We start from the raw sequence: 18,921 nt of genomic DNA, 5'->3' as shown, positions 1-18,921 counted from the left end.
AAATGAAATAACTCCACAGAGGACAGAATCTCATCACCATGTCATCCTGTATTGACACATAAACAGTCCTTGACTTTCGTACTAAGATAACAAAGCGTGAAGCTGGATGAACACGGCAGGCCAAGCAGCATCTCAGGAGCATAAAAGCTGACATTTCGGGCGTAGACCCTTCAGCTTTTGTGCTCCTGAGATGCTGCTTGGCCTGCTGTGTTCATCCAACTTCACACTTTGTTATCTTAGATTCTCCAGCATCTGCAGTTCCCATTATCACTTGACGTTCGCACTGCCTCTTCAGAGTCAGCTATCAGAGTGCCAGTATCTCTGCTGCTCCCCTTTTTAACCTGTCATCCAGCTCTTCTTAATTGGATCAGATTAACAGTTCCAATCAGGGAACTCATATCCTTCTTACAATCATTGTAAGAAAGTTGGCAGTCTTTGAATTCTACACTGCAGAGAGTTGCTCAGTCACAGTAAATTTATTATTGAGATCAATAGTTTCTTTGGGCTTTAAAAGAATCAAGGAATTTGGGAATAGGGTGGGGAAATGAAGTGCAGTTCAGCCACAATTGTATTAAATTGTGAGCAGGTTCAGGTGGAAATATAGTCTGCTACGTCATCTATTTCTTATGTTTTATTAAGACTGTGCTCCTTTAATACATTCTGTCAGTAGGGCTTCAGCTGGAATTAGGGATGTTCCATATGGTGCTGTGCAGCCTCAAAATGAAAGTTGAACATTAGGCATAAATCCCAACAGTGGAGGATTCATCACTATGTTCAAGTAACGAGGAGATTATAAATAAGGTTTTTTTTAAGCCAGATCAAGAATTTGTGCAGCTTCCATTAATAAAAAAAATGCAAAATTTTGCAACTGAAAGGAAAACAGAAAATGCCCGAAATATTTAACAGGTCAGGCAACATCTGTAATGCATCTTCAAATCATTGACCTTTCATCAGGACTGGAAGCGACAGAGATTAACAATATGGAGCCAGGAATCAGGGATAGGAAAGGAAGACAGAGTGAAGGCAGGGGTGATGGTATAACTAAGGGATTAAGGTGCAAGGGAAAAGGTATCGGTAATGGGGCAAATAAGGATAGGTCCAGCAGAGGTTAAAATGGCTATAGCAAAATAGCAAAGGAGAGTGTAGCATTTATAAATTTTTCAAAGAAGGGAAGGCTCATGTGGCCCAGGAATGTTTGCAACTGTTGCATCAATTTTACAGCTGGGTCAGTTACTGTTAAAACAATCAGGTGCTCACTGATTTATTCAGCTGAAAAATATTCAAATGCTACAATCCTGGTCTTTTTCTAATGCCAACTGGATTATGCCCAAGACCAGTGTGTCATGTTGACGTTGAAAACCTCACAACATGTTCAAGCAGACTTTATTCCTGCAGCAAATGTTACTTCCATCATTGCACACTGTCTGAAAAGATGAACCATTCTAGGCTTAAAACTTTAGTACTGCATTAGGTGCATTTCCAATGAAAGAAGCAAAGGCAGACAAAATCTCAAAATCAGCATTACTGCACCAAATACCCGTCACCAAGGGGAATATGGTTTACAGTAGTTGTTTGGTTTAGAAATTGCAAAAATAAAAATCACACTGTCCTGTCCGTCCTTGGTGTTTCCGCTATGTAATTTTCCTGCAAAATATGATAGTTTCTTGCTGTGCAGAGAGAATGTGATTCCCCATTGCATACAATCTCTGAGAGAAGCAAAACTTTCCAACCATTTCACAGCTTTGAGAAAAGAATTGGAGAAATGGAACTAATGGAAGCATTTTCACAAGCAGAAAGGGCAAAATGGCCTCCTTCTGGTCACTTAAGATTGACTTCACATCAAGCGCAATCAACATGCACTCCCCTGGGAATATATCACTCATGTCAATGTTTGAAGGCTGTTAAATGTTCTAGTTGTCAATTCGTTCCCAGAAGTTTGAAAAAAATCACACTTTAGGCTTGGAAAACCGAGAGCTTTGTTTAATTTTATCTGGAAATGATGGTCTAGTGGTATTATCGCTTGACTATTGATCCAGAGACTGTGCTAATATTGTGGGGTCGTTGGCTCAAATATTGCCTTAGCAGATGGTGGGATTTGAATTCAATAGATATCTGGAATTAGTAGTCAAATAATTATCGTGAAATCAGTGCCAATTGTTTGAAAAACCCATCTGGTTCGCTGTGTCCTTCAGGGCAGGAAACTGCCATCCTGACCTGATTTGGCCTATATATGACTCCAGATCCACAGTAATGTGGCTGACAATTAACTGCCCACTGAGCAATTAGTGATGGGCAATAAATACTGAGCTTGTTGCCTTGCTTGCCAAGCTGGCTTGTTTTTGTTCAGATATTGGGTGGGATGTTTCAAGGGGTGGTGTGGACTTGTTGGGCCGAAGGGTCTGTTTCCACACTGTAGGGAATCTAATCTAATCTAATTTCATCACTAAACTAGGTGACATCATCAGTGGAGCATTCGATGAAGCGATATTATTCTACTCTACTTGGAATTTATACCGTCCAGTCCGTTATGGTGAGTACTGTCATTTCCAGTTTTGATCTCTGTGGGTTTATATATGGGGTCCAATTCTATATGTTTGTTGATTGAAGTATGGGTGGAGAACCATGCCTCTGGGAATTCCCATGTGTGTCTATGTTTGTCCTGGGCTACTCTGGTTACTTTGTCCCAGTTAAATTGGTGGCCTTCCCTTAACATGTAGAATTGGACCTCATTTCTGAATTAATTTCTGGGATCCAAAGTCCACGGCAGACATACTTGGCTAAATGCCAATTGAAGCTCTTAGGTGGCCAAATAAAGGACCATTTAAGACCGTCATCCTGTCACCATTGGGATTAACTCATCTGTAATGGACCTACTGACAAGTGTCCATTTGGCAAGGAAGAATGTGGACTACATGAGCAGGTAGGGGAGGGGCTTTACCAGACACACTCAGTGCCTCATTGAGACTATGTACATAAGGCAGGGTAGGGTTGATGTCAAGTCACACTAAGGTCCTCTATCCTCAAGATCCCCACCTTTAGAAATGATCCCAAACAAATTACATACCTTTGGCCTGGGTCTTTGGTCTCCATGACTGCATTCTTAGGAGCAGTTACAGTCTTCAAACTGATATTTTAAAGTGCAAAGACAGCTGGCCAATCCCAATGTCTAATCCTAAATGTAACTCAAACCCTAAGCCTATCTTTATCTCTAACCCTAACACTAACCATAACTCTACCCTCAACTAAATGCAACTCTAACCTTAAACCCTAACTCTATTTATAACCAATTTCTAAGCTGAACCCTAACCCTCTCACAAACCTGACCCCTACCCCTAACCCTAACCCTAACCCTAACCCTAAAACAAACCCTACCCCACTCCTAACCCTTTTCTGATTCCTGATGATACCCCTATCCTGAAGCCTACCCCAATCCTGATCCTATCCTTGACCTTAAATCTATCCCTATTTTCCCCATCCATATCCCAAACCCTAACATTAACCCTAACTCTATCCCTAACCCTAACCTTAAACCTGTCACTAGCCCTAACCCTATCCCTAAACCCATCCCTCACCCTTTTCCTATTGCTAGCCCTACCCCAAGCTCTCCCACTAACCTTAACTCTATCCTTAGCCATAACCCTAAACCTAATCCTCTCCTTATCATTAATCCTAATCCTGTTGCTAACCCTAACCCTAACCTGAACCCTAACCCTATTCCTGTCATAAAGTCATTGAGTCATAGAGCTCTATTACTTGGAGACAGACCCTTCAGCCCAAACTGGTCCATGCAAAGCAAAATGCCCATCCATACTAACCCCATTTTCCTGTCTTTAAATCTCTTGTTTAAACCTCCCCTTATCCCTATCCCTTATCCTATCGCTATCCTCTAGCTCTATTGCTAACCTCTAGGCCCAACCATATCACTAACCTTATTCCTTCAGCTAAAACTAACTATATCTCTAGTCCTAACCAAACCCCTACCCTAACTCTATTGCTAACCCTATCTCCAACCCAAACTCTCACCCTATTTCTAATCCAAACTCTCACTCTACCCCTTACCAACCTCTCACCCCACCCCTAACCCTACCCCTAACCCTAGCCCAACTGTCACCCTAACCCTATCCCTATCTCTATCCCTAACCCGATCCCTAACTATGACCTCATCACTAACCCTATTCTTTACCCTAACCCCCTCCCTATCTATATTATCCTTAAACTCTAACTCTATCCTTGACCTAAACCTCAACCCTAACGGTATCCCTAACCTCATTGCTAACCCTATCCCCATCCCCAACCTTAACCCTGTTACTGCTATTGCTGGGAGGGACTTTCACTCCCCTGGAGCTCAGTCTTTCAGAATGCACACTGTTGTCATCTTGTTTGCATAATAAATGGAATTTTCACCTTCAGAGTCAGCATGGGTCCCATCACATTAAGATACAAGGCATGAAACACTCACCAAACCTGGAAACCTGGTATGGTCTGGATTTAAATAGGAAATTACTGTAATTACTAATAAAAGCTAACCTGACCTTGATGAAAAAAGTCTGTAATGTGGGGATCAATTTGAATGTTGTCTTTCAAGGCATCATATACATTAATTGTTTCAGTTATTCATCAGGATTTGTCAAAAAAAACATCCGTGGGATATTATTCAAATAGAAGCCATGAGCTCACCATTAAATAAAACGTTCTGGTGGCCTGGTTAGCACCTAGTGCAATTAACACTTCAAGCTGATGTATCCTTTTCAGAGATTCAGCATGAAAAAAAAATTGTACCAAATTTGCTTCAAAATGAAGTAAAAGCAGCATTCCCTAGAATTTAGATGTGTGGTGTTGTAATGAGCAATTTAAGCAACAATACTGTAAAGGAAGTCGGCATTTAAACAATTGGCTGCATAATGAAAATTCTTACATTTAGTATGTGTTTGTCATTTCTGAAAGTGTTCACATAAAAACGTATATGTTCCATTGTCCCATTTCCCTCACTGACTTGCTGAAGTATCACATCAGTGAAAAAATGTAACAAAACATGTAAATGAATATTGTATCAGAGATAATGGGAACTGTAGATGCTAGAGAATCCAAGATAACAAAGTGTGGAGCTGGATGAACACAGCAGGCCAAGCGGCATCCCAGGAGCACAAAAGCTGACGTTTCGGGCCTAGACCCTTCATCAGAAAATCTTTTCTGATGAGGGGTCTAGGCCCGAAACGTCAGCTTTTGTGCTCCTAGGATGCTGCTTGGCCTGCTGTGTTCATCCAGCTCCACACTTTGTTATCTATCTAAATGAATATTATTGCCTCCCTTCATTATTATTGAGAGGGCAAGGAAAACACCAAAAAGGAATAAGCAAAGGTCATAGAATCACAATGTTTATCACACAAAAGGAGGCTATTTGGCCCATTGTATCAGTGCTGGGTCCACAAGGGAGCAATTTTCCTTGTGCCCCTGCTTGGCACCTCCTTGTGGGCCTGTTCATTCTTCCTCTTCAGATAGTAATTCAATTCCCTGTTGAATGCTTCAATTGAACTACCACACTTCTGCATATTTGCGTATAATTCATTCCAGATCACAGCCACTCATAGAGTGTAAAGGTTTTCTCCATGTTTCTGGTACCTTTTTTTTAACCCAACTTCATTAAATCTGTGCGTTCTTACTCTCAATCCCCCTACCAATGGGAACAATTTGTCCTTTACAGACCTCTCATGATTTTAAAAGCTTCAAACAAATCCCGTATCAACATTTCCCTCTCTGAGCTAAACAGTTCCGACCTCTCCAAACGAAGTCTCTGAAGTTTCTTATCCTTTTTCTCTATTATTTCTAATGTCTTCACATTTTTCTGAAGGTATAGTAACCAGAAATGGGCACCACACTCCAATTGAGGTGAAATGCAAGTTCAGTATAACCTCAGAAACAGAAATTGCTGGAAAAACTCAGCAGGTCTGGCAGCATTTGTGGTGAGAAGTCACAGTTAACATTTTGGGTCCAGTGATCCCTCTTCAGAACTGTTCAGAACAGATGCTGCTGAGTTTTTCCAGTAATTTCTGTTTCAGTTTTTGTTTCTGATTTCCAGCATCTGCAGTTTCTTTCTGGTGTGTAGTCTAATCTCCTTGCTTTTCTACTCAACATATCTATTAGTGTGGGCAAGGACACTGTAAGCTTTATTAAGCACTCTTTCAACCTATCTTGCGATCTTCAAAGGCTCATGTACATACCCACCAAGGTCCCTCAGCCCTTCTGCCACCTTTAGAATTGCACAATTTATTTTGTGATCTCTGCCAAAATTAAGCACTTCACACTTCTTACATTAAATTTCATCAGTACCCTGTCTGCTCATTTCACTAGCCTCTACCCCTTTGAATTTCTACACTATTCTATCACTGTTCCCAATGTTTCCATCATCCACAAATATTGACATTGTGCCTGTAGACCAAGGCCTAGTTCATTAATATTTGAAAAAGGGTCCTTACAATTACCTATGGACAATTCCACTAAATACCTTCCTCCAGGCTCCAAAAAGAACCAAACTAAAGGGAATACCCAGGGTTCCACTCCAGCCTCTCCATCTGTAAAATGTTTTATAAATGGAAATTGGTCTGGGTTACAGAGGGCCAATGAACAAGCAGAGTGGCAGAAAAGAACGGCCACTTTGAAGGGGAAGGTACAGGGAACAGTTTTCCAGAGGGAAAAGAATATACAACAACAAAACAACTTACCAGAACTCATGCAAAATGGAGTTCTGAGGAAGGGTCACCGGTCCTGAAAAATTAACTCTGATATCTCTCCACAGATGCAACCAGACCTGCTGAGATTATCCAGCAAATTCTGTTTTTCTTTCTGATTTCAAGCATTTGCAGTTTTGTTTTGAAAAAGGTGTCTTTTTTTAAAAATAGGAAACAAGATGTCTCTCATTTTAATTCTATTTTACTTCAAAACATCATGAAGTATGAGAAATGGCAAATAATGTGCTTTGATATAATTTTGCCATTAAACCAACATATTGCCAGTCCCACCCTGTACTGTAAAACTCTGTGGGAGCAATTTTGACTGTGAACAACAGTGTGAATTGGGCACTAGACTCCCTACAGTGTGGAGACCTGCCATTCCACTCAATAAGTCCACACCAACTCTCTGAAGAGTGTCCCACCCACACTCATACACCCTTTATTTCCCATGCCTAATTTGCTTAATTTACACATCCCTGAACACAACACGCAATTTAGCATGACCAATCCACCTAACCTCCATATCTTTGGACTGTGGGACGAAACTGGAGCACCTAGAGGAAGTCTACACAGCCACGGGGAGGATGTGCAAACTCCACACAGACAGTTGTCTGAGGCTGAAATTGAATCCGAGTCCCTGGCGCTGTGAGGCAGCAGTGCTAGCCACTGGGCTACTGTGCCATCCATTATTCATCTCTCTGTACACCGCTCTATCCTGTTGACCGCATTGAAAAAGAAAAGTCGTGACAGATGCAAATTACCTGTTGTCTCTTATCACCCAATGTCAAAGTTACTGCCGATAACTTTATGTTACTTCACAGTAATACCTCCTATTATTGCCATGATTACATTCCTATGTATCCAATTTGATCAGCAAAGGAAAAATAGAAGAAACATTTTCATCTTTAATCACTGAGTCCCAGCAGGACATAAAATCCCAAACTCCAAAAATCAGTTTAAATTCAAATTACTAGAATTACCATCATTCATTACAAACATTTTAACTAAAATGAACAATAATGTAATAAGCATGCAATAAGACTAGTTGTTTTGACCTAGAATTTTATTCCACCTTCACACTTTACAATTAAATTTGAGTTGGGTTACCTCACAAAGAAGCCTTGGGCCTACTTTGTCTCATGATTTCACACCATGCTTAATCATGATCACTGTTTTCTCCAGCCCCACTTGAAATCCAGGGATTGTGCCACCGGTCCCTAGCAATGGCTTCCTACGACTTGAATCCATGTCACTGTGAACCAGACAGAGGTTCTTACCGGTTGAATCCAGAGTTGGGGCACTTGCTCCCAGTGAGTCTGTCTGGGTTTTGATATGTAAGTATGTCCCTCTTTCAGACCCCTCTGGTTTGGACTGATACTATCTAGCAATAAGATTGATTTTTAAATGTTGGAAATGACAACTACTTGTCATTTGCACCATGTGACTGGTTCACCTTGAACAGACGCAAAAACAAAGAATTTTGGAGAAACCCAGCAGGTTGGCAGCACCTGTTGAGAAAGAGAGTTAATGTTTTGAGTTTAATGCAACACTTCAGAATAGCCCTGTATTTACGAAAACATTTTAGTGAAAATCTCAATGAGAAAATCTTGCTAGGTCAACACCAGCTTCAATCAATTCAGACCAGCATTTCAGATATCTTATCAACCAACTCTATGCTTGTTGCATTCAAATAATTGATAAGTCTTACAATTAAACTACAAATGATGATTCTGTTTCAAATTGGCCATTTCACAGTACAGTTTTAAATAAAACTTCATAATACTTCATAAAGTGTCTGAAGTCATGACACAGAACTAAGCTGAGGGCCATTAATTGGTGAACTGAATTCTTAAATTTGGATGTTTAATAATCCCTAAGGTAAATCATGATATATATATTCAATTGTTTGGTTTGTTAATTGCTCATTGTGCTGGGTGTTATTCATCAATCGTACTGTGACAGAAATATGTTTTGCCTATTGTTATGTGATTTTAGTACTTTAAAGATATTGACCTACGAATTAAACCCTGTAGTGTAACAGTCTCCCATGTTAAATTGATCTGCTTGATCCTCAAGTTTACACAAACCTCTGGTTGAATGCGTATCACCTCTCACGTTGAGAAAAGACAGGCTAGTTGCATGCAAATAAAATTGCTCATGTTTGATTGAAGCCCCCATCACATGATTAGTTTGCATCAAGGCAGCTAGCACTGACAGGCACATGGTTTGCACACAGGGACACATCCTGCACCTTCTAGTAAGTGGCATATTGAACTTCCAACACAAACTGTGTAATTAAGGCATTTCTACAATGAATGCATAATCGTCATTGCAATATTTAGGAATACCATTTAAGCCGTTTAATCAGAATTCCCACTCTGAAAGAATTATCTTAACTTTCCCCATAGCCTTGCAATGGTTGGGCAATCTTGCTCATTTTAGAGTTCATATATAGTTGGGATTATATGCTTTCTGCAGAGCGACATTTTCTTTATAAATGAGGCAACGTTATAATGGTGTTGGACAAGAGCAGGTTAAAAAGACAGTTAATAACATGCATTTTCTGAGCTTTCAATACTCACAACTATGATCAAACCTTTCTGCCTGTCAAAAGTAATGAAGCCAGATGCCTTAAAATGCTTGAGTCTAACCCAAAAGCAAAGCTACAGGGACAGCTCAATTCAGCATCAAGCTGGCTACATTCTGAATTATCCTGTTGAGAATGTGTTCGTGATGTGACTCATGCCAACAATTTAAGCTTATAACTTGTGTACTAGTTAAAATATTTGCACTTATTTAAGCCTCAGATTGCATTTAGTTATCATATTCTATGCTTAAAACTTAACATAATACGAGCCTATATATAGCTTTCAATTTAAATGAAATTTAACACTGCCAGTTAGATACTGCTGGTATCTTGGTGTGGGTGGGTATCCATTTCAGACAATCTTTGGCAATTGTTGTTCCCTACAGCACTGGTGTTGCCTGCGCTTGCCAACATTCACCGCAACCCACAGTACCCAGGCCCTGCCAGATTGGCTCCAGCACTGCCACATCACATTTATCTAGCTCTGACATCACATAGCCAACTGCTCTGAATGGGGCCTCAAACTGCCAGCTACTTGAATGACTGGCTCTTGGGGAAGGGAGGAGGGTGCGGCAGCTGAGCTTGACTGGGTGCAGTTGACTTGACATGCCCCTGGATCCCGCAGCCTGGCCTAGTTGGCATGTGTACTTCTTTCAAACCAGTCAACAGGAGCCCCCCTGCCTACTCTCAATCCAGCCCTTAGATTATTAAGGAATTGGACACACTGGAGGCAGGGAGCATGTTCCGCTGATGGGTGAGTCCAGAACCAGAGGACACAGTTTAAAAAAAGGGGTAGGCCATTTAGAACAGATTTGAAGAAAAACTTCTCCATCCAGAGAGTGGTGGATATATGGAATGCTCTGCCCCAGAAGGTAGTGGAGCCAAGTCTCTGGATACTTTCAAGAAAGAGATGGATATATCTCTTACAGATAGTGGAATCAAGGGTTATGGGGATAAGGCAGGAACAGGATACTGAATGTGGATGATCAGCCATGATCATAATGAATGGTGGTGCTGGCCTACTCCTGCACCTATTGTCTATTGTCTTGCATCTCATCTGGAAGATGCGATTGTGCAGTGCTCCTGCAGTGCGTTCATAGAGCGTTGGTGTAGTTTCTGTGCTGTGGAACAGCACTTGAATTTCCAATAATTTCAAAGTAAGAGTGCAAACAACTGAGCCGCAACTGATCTGAACTTTGTGGTGAAATTTGGTGGCTGCCATCACATTGGCAAATTGGCAGCCATTCTGGCACAAACAGCAGTGAGATAGATAACCAGCTAATCCATTTTTCTTTTGGTTCTGGATGAGGAAAGAGCTCTGGGTGGGACACTTAGTTGGGGTGAGGTACACTGTGTGGAAAAATGCTGTCATCGTTGAGTTTGGTGAAAAAGTATCTCCTCCATAACTGCCCGCACCAACTGACATGCTGAACAAGGAAGCACTAGTGAGAAGGACTCAAGCTTTAGCCTAAATTTCATCCAGTCGCATTCTCAGTTTGTTATGGCTCTCTGCATGACCTAGAGTCAATGTGAAAGCAACACATTTAAATGGGATTAGTCAGTGTAATGGCTACCTCTGTTAATCTTTGGTTTCCACCTGCCTATCGCTGCCCAAAGGCCCAGCATCCTTAAGCAGGGAAGTGAAGGAGGGACACTCCAAGCAACCCTGATATGACCAAATCCTCTTGGTCCTTGAACAATGGAGGGGATCATTATTATTTTTACAAGATGTCAACTTATGAAACTGTTCCACATAGGTCCTATGACTGTCTGTAATCATCCTTTCATTCAGTAAACTGACCTTTATGATTCACAATAACAAAGTGTGAAGCTGGATGAACACAGCAGGCCAAGCAGCATCCCAGGAGCACAAAAGCTGACGTTTCGGGCCTAGGCCCTTCTAGGCCCGAAACGTCAGCTTTTGTGTTCCTGAGATGTTGCTTGGCCTGCTGTGTTCATCCAGCTTCACACTTTGTTATCTCGGATTCTCCAGCATCTGCAGTTCCCATTATCTCTTTATGATTCACTGTATCGGTTACAATTGAGAGGGTGTATGTGGTGGTGGTAGTGATAAAGGTTTCACTGCTTACGTGGTAGCTAAGAAGCTTCTGGAACTTTTGAGTTTTCAAAAGTTTTCTTTGTGACATGTAAATGGGCTTACCTGTGTCTTTTTTTGGGGTGCATCTGGCTTGGATAGCATTGGTTACCCGTTTCTATTTGTCCTTGAGAAGGTGGTAGTGAGCCATTTAATTATATACAGTGCTGATGAAAAATGTCAAAGAAAGCAGTTATTTCAATATGAAGCCTTAACGCCTATATACACATCATTTTATAAGTATAGTATATATAAATATGCTCGTAAGGGAATCATTAGTTGGTCTAACCAGAATTTAGAAATATATGAACCTTATACTTCCCAAGTAATGCAATGATGTCTTGTCAGTGTTTTCAACCATCTTATTAGCTGCCTCAAATGAATATTGACCAGAAATTGTTTCACCTTAAGATGCACTGGAATATGTTTCAGGCCAAAAATACAAGGCTTGGGTGGGTATATTCTGAGGGTGAGTTGCATAAATTAAACTCACAGCTCTTTGAGAAGTTTAGGGAGAAAATGTCAATATTTAGGGCTGACACAGCTGAAGTTACAGGATCAGGGAAATGCAAGAGGCCAATATTGGAGGAGTTCAGAAATCTGAGATGGTTGAAAGAATGGCAATGGTTACAGATGTAGAAAGAAGCAAGATGATGCTATAATTGAAAATCAAAGAGGATGGGTTGAATTTTCAATGCCTGCCCCATGGTTAAGACTGAGGCATTGGTCCCAGAGATGTCAGCACAAGTGACATATCAGTTCCATCCCCAATTTTGTAAAGATGAGTATATGGCCTTAAATAGCCATTTATCCACATGGACAGACAACAGGTCTGTTAAGAGCCTTGCTAAAGGAAAGTAGAGAACACTCATGACATGGCTGCAGACAGGTCAGCTGCAAAATGGGGTGTCAGTGTCTCCTATTTTTGATGCTTGCCTGATTATGAATACAGTCAAAGGTCCCACCAACCCTCATAAAGAATTCCCATCTCCCAGTCCACCATGATGTCCTTGTTGCTGTTTTGTAATCAATAATTTAAAATGTTGCTTCAGGTTGACTACCCTTGCAGCTACGTACCTTAAACTGCAGCTAGGTGCTCCTCTGGTTACTGGATAACCATTTAATACTGATATTAAACTTGAGGATGAAGCAATTAAAAGTATCTGCTTCCAAAGCTCAGACACTGAAGATGTGGTCTGTGTTTTGACTGAATTGGACCCTTGAAGGTGCTCTTTTTTCCTTCTCACCCCTTCCACCCAATCCCTTTCATTTCTCCTTGCCTTTCTTTTGGACACTTACACCGGAAATGTTTCACCATGTAGGTAATCATTAGTGAAAACATTTAATGAGAGTATAGGTAGAAGATTGCTTCTTCTATCCTACAATCCTTGCCCTCAACAAAAGTCCATTCACAAACATGCGCAGAAATCAACAATAAGAATCCTTCCTGATTTCTTCCCCATTATATCCTAGGAAGAGAGGTTCATTATCCTCACTATTGTACAACTGGGTTTATGTCTAGTTATCTCTGTTCTCCTGTCCTCTGTGACTCATCTCCATGCTATGGTGCAATTATATTACCAAGAGCTTCCAAAGCCTCACACCCCAAATCTGAATGGTTAAGGCTGCAATAGTAAGAGCACTTCTGTTTGTTTAATTGTATCCAGCGCTGATGGGGATGCTGGTGAATTGCTATGAAGCATCTACCAGAACCTAAAAGTCAAGCAGCTGTTGCTCAACTGTATAGAAGCACACCAGAGAGAACAGGTAGGATATCATGATTTGCATGCACTTTTCTATTTACCATCTGTTATTTCATGAGAAATCTTGATTTACAATGTTTATACATTTCTGATGCCAATATAAACCAAATTAAAGGATACAATTCTGAAGAAGGGCTCAGGAACAGAGTAAGCTTAAACCATTGAAGATGATAGGTCAGGCTAAGAAATGGGTTACTAAGGCCTATGGAATCCTGAGCCTCATCAATATTTGATTGGATTTGATTTGGCTTATTATGGTCATGTGTACCTACGTACAGTGAAAAGCTTTCTATGCGATAAGCACAGGCTGATCGTAGTAAGCAATGACAGAGAGCACAAAGTGCTTAGTCAGAGTGAGATATACAGATTTCACTGCACAGAAGGTGCATGAAGCAAGATCAACATTATTTGAAGTTAGACACTTCATTCATCAATCTAATGACAGCAGGGAAGAAGCTGTCCTTGAACCCATTGGTGCATTTAAGCTTCTGTACATTCTGCCTGATGAAGGAGTTTGTTGGAGAGCATTACTGGGGTTGAAGGGGTCTTTGATGATGTTGCCAGCTTTTCTGTGGCAATGAGATGTGTAAATGGAGTCCATGAATGGAAGATTAGCTTCGGTGATGGTTTGGCCTGTGCACACAACCTTCCGTAGTTTCTTGTAGCCCTGGGCAGAGCAGTTGCCGCAACAGGCTATTATACGCCTGGATAGTATGCTTTCTACCCGTGCATCTGTAAAAGTTGGTGTGTGTCCTTAGGGACGTGCTGAATTTCTTAAGATGCCTGAGGGAGAGGAGGCATTGTTGTGCCTTCTTGACTGTCACAGCTACATGGGAAGTCCAGGACAGGTTGTCAGTTATCATCTGTCCTAGGAAATTGACGCTTTGAACCCTCTCAACTTCCACTTCATTGATGTAGATAGGGGCATATTCTCTTCCTTTCTTTCTGAAGTCAATGGTCAGTTCTTTCGTTTTGCCAAATTGAGAGAGAGGTTGTTATCATTGCACAACAACACAAAGCCCTCTATCTCCTTTCTGTATTCTGACTTATCATTGTTTTGTCATACAGTACAAAAACAATGAACTTATGCTGACCCTTAATCAAACATTGGTTCAGCCTCAACTGCAGTATTGTGCGTCCAATTCTGGATTTCTCACATCAGTAAATGTAGAGAGGCTTTAGAGAGAATGCAGAAAAGATTTCTGAGTATGGTTCCGGGATGTGGAAGATTGGAGAAGCTGAGCCTGCTCTCCAAGAACAGAGCAAGTTGAGATGATATTTGAAAGAGGTGTTCAAAATCGCAAGGGGCTGATACATAATAGATAGAAACTATTCCTGTTGGTGGAAGAATCTAGAACCAGAACACACTAGTTTCAGGTTAATTGACAAAAGAACCATTGAAGATCTGAGCAAGAACATTTTTTTTTGCAGTGAGTGTTCAGACTCTGGAATGCAGTGTCTGAGTGTGTGTTGAAGACAGATTCCATAATGTTTTTTTTAAATGGAATTGGCTAAGGACCTGAAGAGAAAAAAAAAATTGGAATACAATGAGTGTAGGTCAAGGATGTGGAAGTAGCTGAGCTGTCCTTCAGAGAATCAGCAAGAATATGATGGGCCAAATCATCTTTCTATCCTGCAAACCGTCTTTGATGCTATGAACCATTTAGTAGAAAAATAATAAACTTGCTTTACATGGCACCTTGCACAACCTTGATTTCTCCCAATAAGCACTTCAGAGCCAATGATTTACTTTAATAGAAGGCATTACATCCTAAACCTCTTGAAGAATTCTACAGAATGTACCTGCTTGCTCTTCAAGACTTCAATGCATACGTTATTTCAAAACAGTTTATAAAGTGACATATCCATTTAGTTTATCTAAATTGCTGTTACTTAAACTAAACCCATCGTATGACTCTTTCATTGCAAGCAGTATATGAATCATGGAGACTGCTTTCTAATCCACAAATTTTATCTTTCAGAATGTAAGAGAATATTGAGTTTTAATATATTCTCTTTGTTAATAATGTATGAGAGAAACATTCAATCTGCGTTAAATCTGAGAGATCTTCAAATGTATCTCAAGCTCTACATAGTTTGAAGTAATGCCTGAAAATGTGGCGACTTATTGACATTATTTTGCACAAATTCCAGCCACATAATTTGTTTCTTTGTGTTATTTATATAACTAATGCTTGTGCGCACACATTCAATCTGTTTTCACATTACCATCACAGGGAGGAGTGGATGTATAGAACTGTATTTGTCCGAAAAAAGATAAGTTCACTGAATTTTACAGAGCAAATTAGTTATTGTTCAATTATACATTTAGTGAGATGCTGTAAGATTTCTCTGAGACATTGTAAGAAATTGGAGAACATCTTTACAGTCAGAGGATTGTTATTGCACAGAAGGAGGCAAGTCAATTGTGTCTGAACTGCCTCTCCAGTAATTACTATGCCTTAATGCCAATCGTCTGATTTTTCCCCGTACTATTGATAAAATCAACAATAGCCAGCATTTATATAGCACTTCTATCACTGCAAAACACCACAAGGTATGCCACAGTTGCATTGTCAGACAGGGTTTTACATTAAACCAAAATGAAACATATTAATGCTGATTATAAAATAGGCAGTTAGTTTTTCAGAAGCATGTTAAAGGAAAGATGGACGTAGAGAGGCTGACAGATTTCAAGAGAAAAGTAATAGAGCTACATACAAGGCATAGCTACTTATGGCAGGAGTGATTAAAATTGCTGTGTGAAAGAGGCTAGAATTGAGTGGCTCATTTATCTTTGATCACTGTGGAGGGGGACATGGTTGCAGAGGTTGGGCATGTATGATATGCTTGAAATTCTCATTTGCATGATTTGTAACATAAACTCATTCTTTACAAATACAATTACAATGCCTCTGCACATCCAGGGAAATTTCCTCAGGTGGGATAGAGGAAAAATTCTCCCAAATGATCATCATGACCGAACAGAAAAATGGTGGCACCCTGGAAATGTTCAAAATCATGAAGATTGATTGGTATCATGGCAGAAGATCTTCTATACAGAGAAATTATGATTCCTGTATGTAACTATCAACATATCTTACTGTAATCACAATATTATATGAATACCTATGCCTGAAATTTCTGACTGGGTGGCTCCAATCTCCTATTGTAACTTGGTGGAATTTTGGCATTAGAGTGCAGTATAATAAGGGCGACAGTGAATCGGTAATGAGTTTTGCATCTTTCCTGATTCTTGTCTCCATTGTATAACATTCTGGGGGACAACCCAGTGGGTTGCATTAAAGGCTTTACTTCTACTATCCATATTCCACAGCATAACAGACTATCCCTTTAACTGAAAAGTTGAACTGAGACTGTCTCTGCTGTGCTTTCTTCCAAAGTAACAAATGTGAGTTCTCTTTATAGCTTGGCCGATATTTGTATCTCAACTAACACCTAAAGAAATATCTAACCAGTATCAAATCATGGTAAGATTCTTAATAGTGTAGATGAGCAGAGAGATCTCGGTGTCCATGTACACAGATCCTTGAAAGTTGCCACCCAGGTTGACAGGGCAGTTAAGAAGGCATACAGTGTTTTAGCTTTTATTAATAGAGGGATCAAGTTCCGGAACCAAGAGGTTATGGTGAAGCTGTACAAAACTCTGGTGCGGCCGCACTTGGAGTATTGCGTACAGCCCTGGTTACCGCATTATAAGAAGGATGTGGAAGCTTTGGAAAGGGTGCAGAGGAGATTTACTAGGATGTTGCCTGGTATGGAGGGAAGGTCTTACGAGGAAAGGCTGAGGGACTTGAGGCTGTTTTCATTAGAGAGAAGAAGGTTGAGAGGTGACTTAATTGAAACATATAAAATAATCAGAGGGTTAGATAGGGTGGATAGGGAGAGCCTTTTTCCTAGGATGATGACGGCGAGCATGAGGGGGCATAGCTTTAAATTGCGGGGTGAAAGATAGAGGACAGATGTTAGAGGTAGTTTCTTTACTCAGAGAGTAGTAAGGGAATGGAACGCTTTGCCTGCAACGTTAGTAGATTCACCAACTTTGGGTACATTTACGTCGTCATTGGATAAGCATATGGACGTACATGGAATAGTGTAGGTTAGATGGGCTTGAGATCGGTATGACAGGTCGGCACAACATCGAGGGCCAAAGGGCCTGTACTGTGCTGTAATGTTCTATGTTCTATGTTCTATTAGTTTGTGGGATCTTTCTATGCACACTTTTGCTGCTGTGTCTCCTACATTGCCTTGGCTAATTTATTGTCATCATAAAAGTACAGTGCTAGACGCTGGAAACCTGAAATTACAAGTATTATTTGTAAAGAGAGAAAAAGTTAACATACTAAGTCAAACGTGATTCTTCTTCATGTCTGCAAAGCAAAATTCTTAACTCAAAACATCATTGTTACTATCTACATCCTTGGCATTGTCATTGACCAGAAACTCAACTGGGACTGACCGTATAAACACAATGGCGACAAGAGCGGGTCAGAAGCTAGGAATACTGCAGCAGGTGACTCACCAAAACCTGCCCTCTATCTAAAAGGCATGAGTGATGAGTGTGATGGAGCATTCCTGACTTGCCTGGATGGGTGCAGCTCTAATAACATGCCAGAAGCTTGAGACCATCCTGGACAAAGCAGCCCACTTGACTGGCAACACACCCACAAGCACGGGGGAGACCATGGCCTAATAGTATTATCGCTGGGCTGCTAATCCAGAGATCCAGATTATATTCTGGGGACCTGGATTTGAATCCCACCACAGCAGATTGTGGATTTGAATTCAGTAAATATCTGGAATTAAGAATCTAGTGATGACTGTCAGTCTATTGTCCACTGTTGTAAAAACGCATTTGGTTCACTGATGTCGTTTAGGGAAGGAAACGGCCATCCTTAACTGAGAGGTAGTAAGAACATTCAATGCTGGGGTCTGAGATAACATGGTGTTTCAGTTTTCCTGCTCCTCTGATGCTGCCTGGCCTGCTGTGTTCCTCCAGCTCCACACTGCGTTATCACCATCCTTAACTGATCTGGGCTACATGTGTCTCCTGACTCACAGCAATGTGGTTGACTCTCAACTGCCATCTGAGAAAATAAGGATGGACGATAAATGCTGCCCAGCCAGCGATGACTTCATCTTGTGAATGAATAAAAAGAAATCCACTCTCTCCACCACCGATGTTTAGTAGCAGCAATGTGTACAATCTACAAGATGCACAAAGGATCCTTAGACAGTACCTTCCAAACACACAACCATTTCCATCTAGAAGATTAACGGCAGCATTATGTAGAAACACCACCACCTGCAGGTTCCCCTCCAAGTCACTCACCATCCTGACTTGGAAATATATCGCAGTTCCGTCACTATCACTGGGTCAACATCCTGGAATTCCCTCCCTAATAGCATTGTGGGTCAACCCACAATAGGAGGACTGCATTGGTTCAAGAATGCAGGTCATCTTTACCTTCTCAAGAGCAACTCGGGATAGGCAACAAATACTGACCATCCAGCAACGCCCACGCTAAAAAATTTGAATTTAGAAGATCAGTTTTGCTTTTCTTTGAATCAGTTGCACAACGTTTTGGAATGCCCCAATGTTGCGAATGATGTAACGTAAGAACAAGTTTCTCTGTCTTTCTTTGACTTTCTCTATCATCAGAATTTGTCAGTAACAGACTTAATTTTCTAAAATAACGCATTGCAAAACTAAGCAAAAGTAATGTC

The sequence above is a fragment of the Stegostoma tigrinum genome, chromosome 2, assembly GCF_030684315.1.
Source record: "Stegostoma tigrinum isolate sSteTig4 chromosome 2, sSteTig4.hap1, whole genome shotgun sequence".
Lineage (NCBI taxonomy): Eukaryota > Metazoa > Chordata > Chondrichthyes > Orectolobiformes > Stegostomatidae > Stegostoma > Stegostoma tigrinum.
Note: the sequence above shows the minus strand (reverse complement) of the source record.